Here is a 9,566-nt window from a genome sequence, read left to right as displayed (position 1 = left end):
GCTGAGGTCTTTCTGCTATATGAGTTTATTCCATGGTCAAGTGGACCCCGAGAAACACCCAAAACAATGCTTTCTGGTGAAGACTGGGGCCTAATTTCGAGGAGCAAGTGAGGCCTTCAGAGACTGCCATGGAGGACAGAGTGGATGAGCTGGACAACAGCCTGGAGCACTCCCTCCTCTTCTTCATCCTCCACAGGACTCTGGTGGTGGGGAGTGCTGCTTTGCTCCTGGGAAACATACCCACTGCTCTGGGGGATTTCAGGCCCCAAGACCTCGTGGTCCCCGTACCTTTATGAACAACCCCACCCTACAGTTATTTGGTGTTCTTTCAATTCTTCTGTGGTAGAGTTGACAAGCTGGGCAGGGCCTGTCAGCCGGTATTTGCCAGAGGCAGGGCAGTAGGACATATGCTCAAGTCTAGGTTCCCAGGCATAAGTCATGTTAAAGCAAATTCTTCTTCTTTAAACAGGGCCATCAAACTGGTAGGTCAAGGAAATGCCGCACCCATGGTGGGTTCAGCAAGGTGTTTGGCACAGTCTCTTGTGACTATACGCTAGTGTACAGAATGGAGTGAAGGTATGTGGGCTAGAGATCAAGCATGGGTGCTTGTACTCTTCTAATGGGTTCAGTGGACATTTCCAAGAAGGGCAGGTCTACGTGATGGCTGGCAGTCTGGAGGAGACTGTTTTTGTTATGCCAGGAGACTTAACACTGTCCTGCTCAGTGACAAATTACATTGGAAGGACTGTTACAACTGAGATGCAAAGGATCCCACTGTTTGAATGAGAAGGGAAGGTTAAGTCCTTATTTTAGATATAGATATAAACGCGCACACACACACACACACATACACAGAAAAAGAGCGAGAGAGAGAGGGGGGGGGGGAGACTCTATATTGCATAGGCTCATCTTCAACTCCTGGGCTGAACATTTTCTTCTTTTCAGTCTTTTAAGTAGTGTGATTGCAGGTGTGTGCCCTTCCAGTTAACATGATGTTTTAATATAAATATAATTAATATTTTACAACAATCAAGCAAATAAACATGTCCATCATTGTGTGTATATTTGTGAGTTTAGCACATAAAGAAATTTCTCAAAAAAATTCTAGTGTATAATAATTATTACCTGGATTTCTTGTGTTGATTTAGAATAGAAAACAATAAATGGGAAATTGTGTGTTTTAGAAAAAAGAGGGAACATATTTATCTATCTTTCATTATAACATATTGTTATGATTGTTCTTGTTTCATTAATATCTTATTATACCTTAATTAAATAAATTTTAAAAAGTTAATAAATTAAACTTTACCAGAGGAAAAAAGTTAGTGAATACAGAGTTTTGCATTAACTAGAGATTCAGATATCCACTGGGGATCTAGAATGCACCTCCTGAGGACTCTGGGGTGGATTGTATTGACACTGAAATTTGGACATCTTGTTGAAGAGTACAGTGACAAAGGTCAAAGAGGCCTGATGAGAGACTTTGTGGAGAAGGACTGAGAAAGTATTGAATACTCTCTTTTCTGATTATCTGGCGTGTGGACAAGGGGGCACTAATGTTCTAGGCTCAGACATCCAAAGTAGTACTGTAGTAGAAACTAAGAGTGTGGACACCATGCAGAGATGTCGGAAGTTATGTGGCTATCCTGAGAATAAATGCGTGTGGGATGTCTTATCATCCAGGAACCCTGATGCAGCACAGTGGCCTATGTGTGGCTCAGGTATAATAGTAGGACTATATGCACTGCGGGCTGGTTAGAGTAAGTGATGTCACAGAGATCTGAGATTCCAAGTCCACGAGGAGCCACGGGGATGTAACTCTAGGTTCAACACAAGCCTGAGTGAACATTGCCGTTCCCTGGAGTTCATCTATCTCTTCTGATAATGTTGAAGTTAGACAGCATTCCCTTCAAGGTTTCATGAATTTATATATCCTGGTTTCAAGAATTTATATATCCTACTCTCAGTAACACTGAGTACTGGGTTGTCTGCACAATGCTGATCCCCTTGCATGACACCAAGCACAGGGCTTAGGAAATGATGTGTTACTGCCATGGGAAGTGGAGCATCCGTGGTCTCTGTATTAATTGCTTTTGCATTGCTGTGACCAAATCACCTGTCTAAGTAGCTTAAGGTGGGGAAAGTTTATTTTAGCTCTTGATTTCAAACAGTTTCATCCCATCACGCTGGGGAGGACATGGTGGCAGGGGCACCTGGTGAAGACTGTTGACATCATGCCGGACCACACCAGTAAGCAAAGAAAGGGATTAGTGGTGACCAACTTTGTCCTTTCTCCCCTTTTACTCACTTTGGGCTCCTCCATGGGTTGGTCCTGCCCACAGTCAAAGTGGTCTATCCACTCTCTATTAACCCTCTCTGAAAACGCTCTTACAGCCATGCCCAGAGGTGCCTCAACCTCTGAGGTGATGCTACAACCCATCAAGTTGATCCTGTAGCCCGATCATCATAGGATCCTTGTGTTCTCTGAGCCCGGCTCCATTTGATCTGAATCGCTTTGTTCTATATTTTGATATTGGCTGCATCTGACCAAGAGAATAGCCACATTACATTTTGGTAAAGCTTATGTTAGCAGGGAAGGTGAATAGAGACAACTCCAGATAATTTTAAGAAGTCCTTTCGGTTTTTTGAGGTATCAATCTTTTTGTCTTCTTGTCCTCCCACCAGAGACGCTTCTAACGGTCCTTCTGGGAGGCTGCTGTTTTAACTATATTATGTAGATTGTTTGACTCTCCACATCAAAATTCAGCCCCTCCTGTGTGCTAACTGCTTTTGCACCCCCAATATAGAGGCCAGAAGAGAGAGATCTGGCCAAGCCTATCTCTTGGAGCACTACCTTAAGGGTGGTCACAAGTGGGAGTTCAGAAAAAGTAAGAAATCCCAACTGGATTAAAGTAGAGTAGGTGCCAAACAATAGCATGGGAAGAATTGTAGAGGAGCCTATAGGGATGTGCAGGAGTGTGTCGAGGGTGAGGGGCTGAATGTCTCTGTGTGAGAATACATGCTTGTGTGTTCTGAGTGTGATCCTGGTAGTTTTAGTGCACCCCCACAAACAGGTTGGGTTGAGGTTGGATTAGACACACTGGAAAGAAGAGGCTGGCTTAGATTCAGTTCTGAGTAGATGTCAGCCAGTGCTGAATTGTGATATGAATGATGCTAGCAAGCCCTGCCCAGGTCAGTAGAGCCTCCACCAGTATCCACTACCTGCCTGCTTTTTTCCTAAGAACAGCAGCAACATGGAACTTAGGCAGGAAGAAAACTTTCTCCCTGTTCCCAAGGCCACCAGATGCCTCACAGGTGATGCGGAAGGGCTAGTCTTTCTGACGAAATGTTAAAAACACTACCTTTGGTGAAGCCAATGATAGGATTGAAACTTACCTTGTTTTAGAAGAAGCCAAATATAACTTAATTTTGTCACTAGGCTCAGCACCAACTACAACAAAAGACACTTTAAAGAGATGCTTCTGGGTAAGGGTCAAGGAGGTTTTTGTATACTTGAATAGATCTGCATTCTTTCCCCCGTGAGCATGTCTCTCTCCTGGTATTGAAATGCTCCATGCGAGCATCTTTCAAGGCTGTCATTTATGCAGCAGAGATGATCTGAGATGACAACAGCTCTCCACAGCTTGGAGAGATGCTGCTGAGGGTGCACAAAGAAAGCCACAGCTTCAACTCAGCATGAAGCATGGCTCAGAGAAGTTCACATATGGTGCCTCAACTGTTGGTAATCTTTCTGTTTTGCTATTTGTGCTTAGAAATAGAAAAAAAAAAACTCTTCTTTTCCTACAGTGTCCGTGACTGACAACTCTTTTTAGGACCTGGATGTGTGGACCCCATAGGACAATGAAGTGTATCTGACAAAAGGTGGCCGGGACTCCTGGCTTCCATTGTTTTCAGCAGCATTTTTTATGTCTCTGTAGCTGAAGTATTTGCAGGGCTCTCTCTTCTCAAATGTACCAGTCGTGGGTGCAGACTTGGCTCAATCAGAGTTGTCTGAATGTTTCTAAAGGGGATAACCCAGAGTTGGGACACCAGAGTGAGCCTTTTGAAAACTAGTCATTGATTTCCTACAGCACTGAAACACACACATGGCTATGCATGAGGATCGATAGAAAAATGTACACAACAGTGTGCTCCCAATGGATAATTATAGACTGGCTCTCTTTTGAGTATTTGCTTATATACAAAGCAGCACAATGAGATTTCACATGACAAGTCTTGCTATAAGTAATTGTTGTACATACTTTGGTCCATCTCCTGGACTGAATGGTGTGGTTATACTGTGGATGTGAGTCAAGAGATCGTATCTTCACTCTAAGACCATATTTCCTTCCTATGCCATTTTTACTGATAAAACATGCTCTCCTGGGCCACGTAATGTTGAATGTTCTCTTGTCTTCTCAACTATGATGCTATATAGTTTGTGCCCTCTGGTATTGGTATTCTCAGAAGTTGATGAGCTTTGGTACACCACGTTCTGGGAACAATCATGCTGTTAGTTCCATGTAGCACTGGCTCACACATTAGAGGAAAATAGCTATTTTCCAGGAATCTTCCCAGAATCAAATCTACCCTGCCCTTTGGAGGGCAACCAACCAGTGGGATCGTGTTCCTTCAAAGAGGTGGAGGGGTCCTAGAAATGGGAAAGATGCAGGTTGGAAAAAGTGGGAGGATGCTCTAGCTGTAGACAGATTCTCTGGGCGGAGAGAGCCCATGTAGGAGAAGGAAATTCAAGCTTACATCATGTCATGGATGAGTCCCCACTGAGTACCTTTTTTGCCTTCTCTCTATGATCCTGATAGTCCTGTCACTGAACAAAATTTCCAGTCTGGGACCTCGAACCCTGTATTAATTATTTTTCTATTGCTATGATAAAACATCATAACCAAGGCACCTTGTGAAAGGAATAATTTATTTTGACTTACGGTTCCAGAGGGGTAAGAATTCATCACAGCTGGGAGGCATAGTGGCAAGACACAGGGATGATGGGAGCAGGAGCAGGAAGCGGGGAGCTCATACCTTCAGACATGTGAACCAAGCAGAGATGGACTGGAAGTGGAGCCAGGCTTTAAGCTCTCAGAACTGCAACCCTTTCCCAGGACACACTTTCCCCAGCAAGCCTGCAGCTCTCCTTAGCCTCTCTCAACAGTGCTATCAACTGGGGAGCAAATGCCCAAACCTTTAGGACACGTTGCTCTTTCAAGCCACCACAAACCTTGAGAATAGTCCCTGGGCACAGGGCTCCTTTGGGTGTTAGGAGCACATCAGCAAGTGAGCAGGGATGACCCACGTGAGCTGCAGCTCTCCAGATCCTTCCAAACATCATCCCACTCCTTGCTTCATTTAAAAAAGTTATTTTTATGTGTCTATACATTTTGCCTGCATGCATGCCTGTGTACCACATGACTGCTTGGTCCCTGCAGAGGCCAGAAGAGTGTATCAGAGTTACAGATAGTTGTGAGATGCAATTTGGATATTGGGAATTGAACCTAGGTCTGCTGAAACAGCAGCCAGTGTTCTTAACTTCAGAGCTATCATTGTAAGCCCCCCCCCCCCCATTCCTTATTTCAAATGCTCACCAACACAGTTACTGGAGAAGCGATTAATTGGCTAGGCCTACCAGAGACCTATTTTATCCCTCCCCCATTTTGAAAGCTAAAATTTAAAGTCAGTCATGTGTGGGTCTAGTTTTTTTTCCTCTGAGACCTTTGCCTTGTAGTTTCAGATAGCATCCTGAGATAGTTTCTTGCATGATCTGTATGTGTTGATGTCCTTGGGAACTGATGCCAGTCACACTGCATCAGATTGTTTCGTATCACCTCATTTAACATGAATTGCATTGGTAAGGATTCTAACTTCAAACACTGACACACTCTATGATACTGAGGTTTTGGGCTTCAAAGAGTTTTAGAGACTGGGCACTATTCAGTCCATAACAGTAAGGTCAGTCTTCGACTATAGATCTGATGTGTGGTTAACAACTCATCTGACTGGCCTTCAAGCCCTCCACCAGCTCCATTCCCAGCTTCCCTGTGCCATTCTGGCTGCTATGTGGGGCACTAAATAGAGAGAAAACAGAGAGACAGCGTGGCTTAATTTTTAGTAAAAGAATGCTTCAGCACACCCCAAATATAATACTCACAGCTATTTCCATGATTCAGATCGTGGTTTCTTCTTTCCCTTTATGGTTAATCCTCCAATACAAACAAATGCAGATGACATTTTTCTCTGTAAACTGTTGGTGACCATTCAAGAGGATGAGAAATAAGAAATGGAGGGAGAGCTGGGTATGGAACATTGTTGACCAGATTACGTGTGAGGCGGGAGGTGGGCAGAGCCACCTCAAGGCTGGCAGAAACCTACTTACGTAAAAGCACATGCAAGCTGCTCCAGGATCTGGAAAAACAGTGTGATCAGATCATGGCATCTGCCACCTGCTGCCTTGAATGGTCTTTGTGTGTGTGTGTGTGTGTGTGTGTGTGTGTGTGTGATTTTTCCTGAGTTTTTCAAAGAGTTCTTGAGAGATCTGTTGGAATGCTGAAGTGAATGTGAGGGTTTCAGGCAGGGCTGGGCCCCAGAATTCCCACACCTAGAGCACTGGGTTATCTTAGTGCTTTGCCAAAGCAGAAAATGACCTGTTGTCTGAGATTATCCAATGTGAAGCTAAGGGTGCAACGTGACATGTGTACCCAGATCAGATATTCTCAACCATCATACTATGGGCCAGCAAAAAGTAAACTGACAGGGTCAAAAATACAAAGGACAACAAAGCTGTCTCTCTGACTAGTCATGGGGACAAGTGGTTCTGCCTGTTCTGCAGGGGGGGAAACCTGAGTTTGGATAGTTTAATGTCAAAGCTGTTCTTGGAGTTGATGGGAGAAATGGAAACCTAGCCGTGTCCACCCACTCCTAAGCAACACTCTATTGTTTTGACGTGTGCATGCACATGCTTGTGTGTGTGTGTGTGTGTGTATGTGTGTGTGTGTGTTTTATTCTTAGCATCCTATCTCTAGGAAATTGTAGGTTTACTATTTAAAAATTGGGCACTTTACTTTGCAAGCAGGTATCAGTTGAACAATCAATTTTGTTGTTGCTGCTGTTGGCTTGTTTGTTTTCTAAAGGGAAAGAAAGGAAGTGGAGTTGAATGGGTGGGGAGGATCTGGGAGGAGTTGAGGGAGGAAAACTGTGATCAGAATATATTTTATGAAGAAAATTTTAATTAAAAGAAGAAAAATAGCACTTTAAGTGAAGCACACACAATCAGGAGCAAACATTTCAAAGCGCCCTTTAAAAATTAGGCAGTTTCAGTATCCTCAATTACAATCAGCCACTGGTTGAATCTTTAGTAGTGGAGTGCTATGGTGTAGTTGCAACGTGATTTCCAACTAAAGGTGTGTCCATTATTTCCGTGACAGTGTCTTTCTGTCCCTTCCTGATATTTCATCCTCCAATGCAAGCAAGTAATAAAGATTGTTTTCTTCCTGCCATTTGTGAACATTCAAGAAAACATGTGTTTAAAAGTTCAGTACCTACTTGAGTACAGAGACTCACTTAGGAGGCTGAGGCTGGAGAATCACTGTGAGTTAGAGGCTTGCCTAGGCTTCAGCATGAGACACTGTCTAAAAAGAGACAAGAAGACCAAAGGAGACCAATTTTATACTTAAGGCCACATGCCTCCTTTCCGTCAGACTAACCCAAGTGACATCTTTGCCAGGAGCCACCTAACTCCACTGGTGTCCTTTTTTTTTAAAAGAGCTTGTATTTCGTGTTTTATTAGCACATTATTTTCTAAACAAGGCAGCGGCCTGAAAGAAAGAAAGAAAGAAAGAGAGAAAGAAAGAGAGGAAGAGAGAAAGGAAGAAAGGAAGATTATCATAACCTCACTTCTTTAATAGAGGGTTAAAAACAAAACCCCATACCTCATCAATAGTGAAGATTCTACTGACAGCTAATGAAAAGATGATCTATTCATCCTCAATATTTCACCAACAGATTACTTAAGAAGCCAGAATTTCCAGTTCATCACGGGATTTCCCACAGATTCTGTCCAGACGCTACCTCTGTGCACTATGTAAACAGCCAACGATAAGGAAGAGAAACAGTTCCTCTTTCCTTGTTGCGCAACCATGCAACGCAAAAGTGATGATTTTTGTTTAGAAAGAAAATAAGAGAAAGTAGCATTTGGGCAGGGAAGAATGTGAGTGTGCCCAAGGCCCCTCTGCATTCCAACCTGGGCTTCTTTGTTCAGCTCCAGATCACTGGCCATGGCTTTTGTGGCAGCTCTCTGCCAGGTCACCCCACTATTGAGGCCAGAGAACCTGATTGTACATGGAAACCCTTTGGCAAACCGCAAGTTTCTGCAGTCCACACCCAGGGAGGCAGCGGGAGCTGGTGAACAGGAGACCAGACTGAACGCTGTAATAACACAATGCAGTGTGTAATTAAGCAATTCCTGTGATCTCAGACCAAGGGTGTTTGTTATTGTTTTGACCTTCTTCACCCATGTGTCAGCTGAAGGCCTGGCTAGAGCTGTCCTAAAGCTGAATCTACACAAACAACTCCCTCTCACCCTCAGCTCACCTTTCTGGTACAGAGCCAAGAGTCTGCTACTTTATACACCAAGGCTCAGAACAAGGGGCTTGGGTTCTGTTGGTACTGCCAGCGATTCTGTTGTCTCTGATTCTAGTCCAGGCATAGAAAGAGCAGAGGGGAATATGGGATGCCAGCTCCAGGATGGACTCTTGGATTCATACCCTAGCTCTTCCACTTGGCTGTGTGACCTCACCTATTCAGGCTTCTTGACCTCTCTGAGCCTTCATTTCTCTGGCATGTTATAAAGGAGTTGATAATGATGCATACATCATAGTATAACTCTACAGTTGTGTGCAGCAGTGAGCACCATACAGCCTACTTCTGCCAACACTGAGCTTCAGTTCTTCCAGATAAGTAACTGAACTGTAGTTTGGATGTAACAAACTTCACCATACAGACTTGTTTTCAAAATGGAGTCCTGGTTGCTGCCTCATCCACAGAAGGACAGATCTGTGCATCCCGGAGGCACGGAGCATAGAGGGAATTGGATGGAATTCAGGGGATCCTGGTACCTACACTTTTAGAACTTTCCCCTTGTTCACAGCATTTGAGCCTTGGTAGGGTGAGATACTGGGAATTCTGGTGGAATCTACTCAGGTCTTAAGAACACTCCCTGTGTCTTTGTGTAGGGAGGAGGAGTGGTTCTGGGACTCCTGTGGACGCCAAACCTGGGATGCTCGGTTCCTTCTAGAAAAGATGTAGTTTGGGAAACTCACACACTTTACTTCCCATCTTGCTTCTCACTCACCTCTGAATCAGTGAAAAGCAAGGGAATGGCACTTTACCTGATATCCCAGCATTTGGGAGGAAGAGCCAGGCAGATTTCTGAGTTCGAGGCCAGCCTGGTCTACAGAGTGAGTTCCAGGACAGCCAGAACTACACAGTTTGAAACCCTGTCTCAAAAAACCAAAATAAATAAAAAATAAGTGCAGGCACAGAAAGACTGCGCATGCATG

The sequence above is a fragment of the Mastomys coucha genome, unplaced genomic scaffold (assembly GCF_008632895.1).
Source record: "Mastomys coucha isolate ucsf_1 unplaced genomic scaffold, UCSF_Mcou_1 pScaffold7, whole genome shotgun sequence".
Classification (NCBI taxonomy): domain Eukaryota; kingdom Metazoa; phylum Chordata; class Mammalia; order Rodentia; family Muridae; genus Mastomys; species Mastomys coucha.
The sequence above is the reverse complement of the archived record's forward strand: the minus strand, read 5'-3'. Positions refer to the sequence as shown.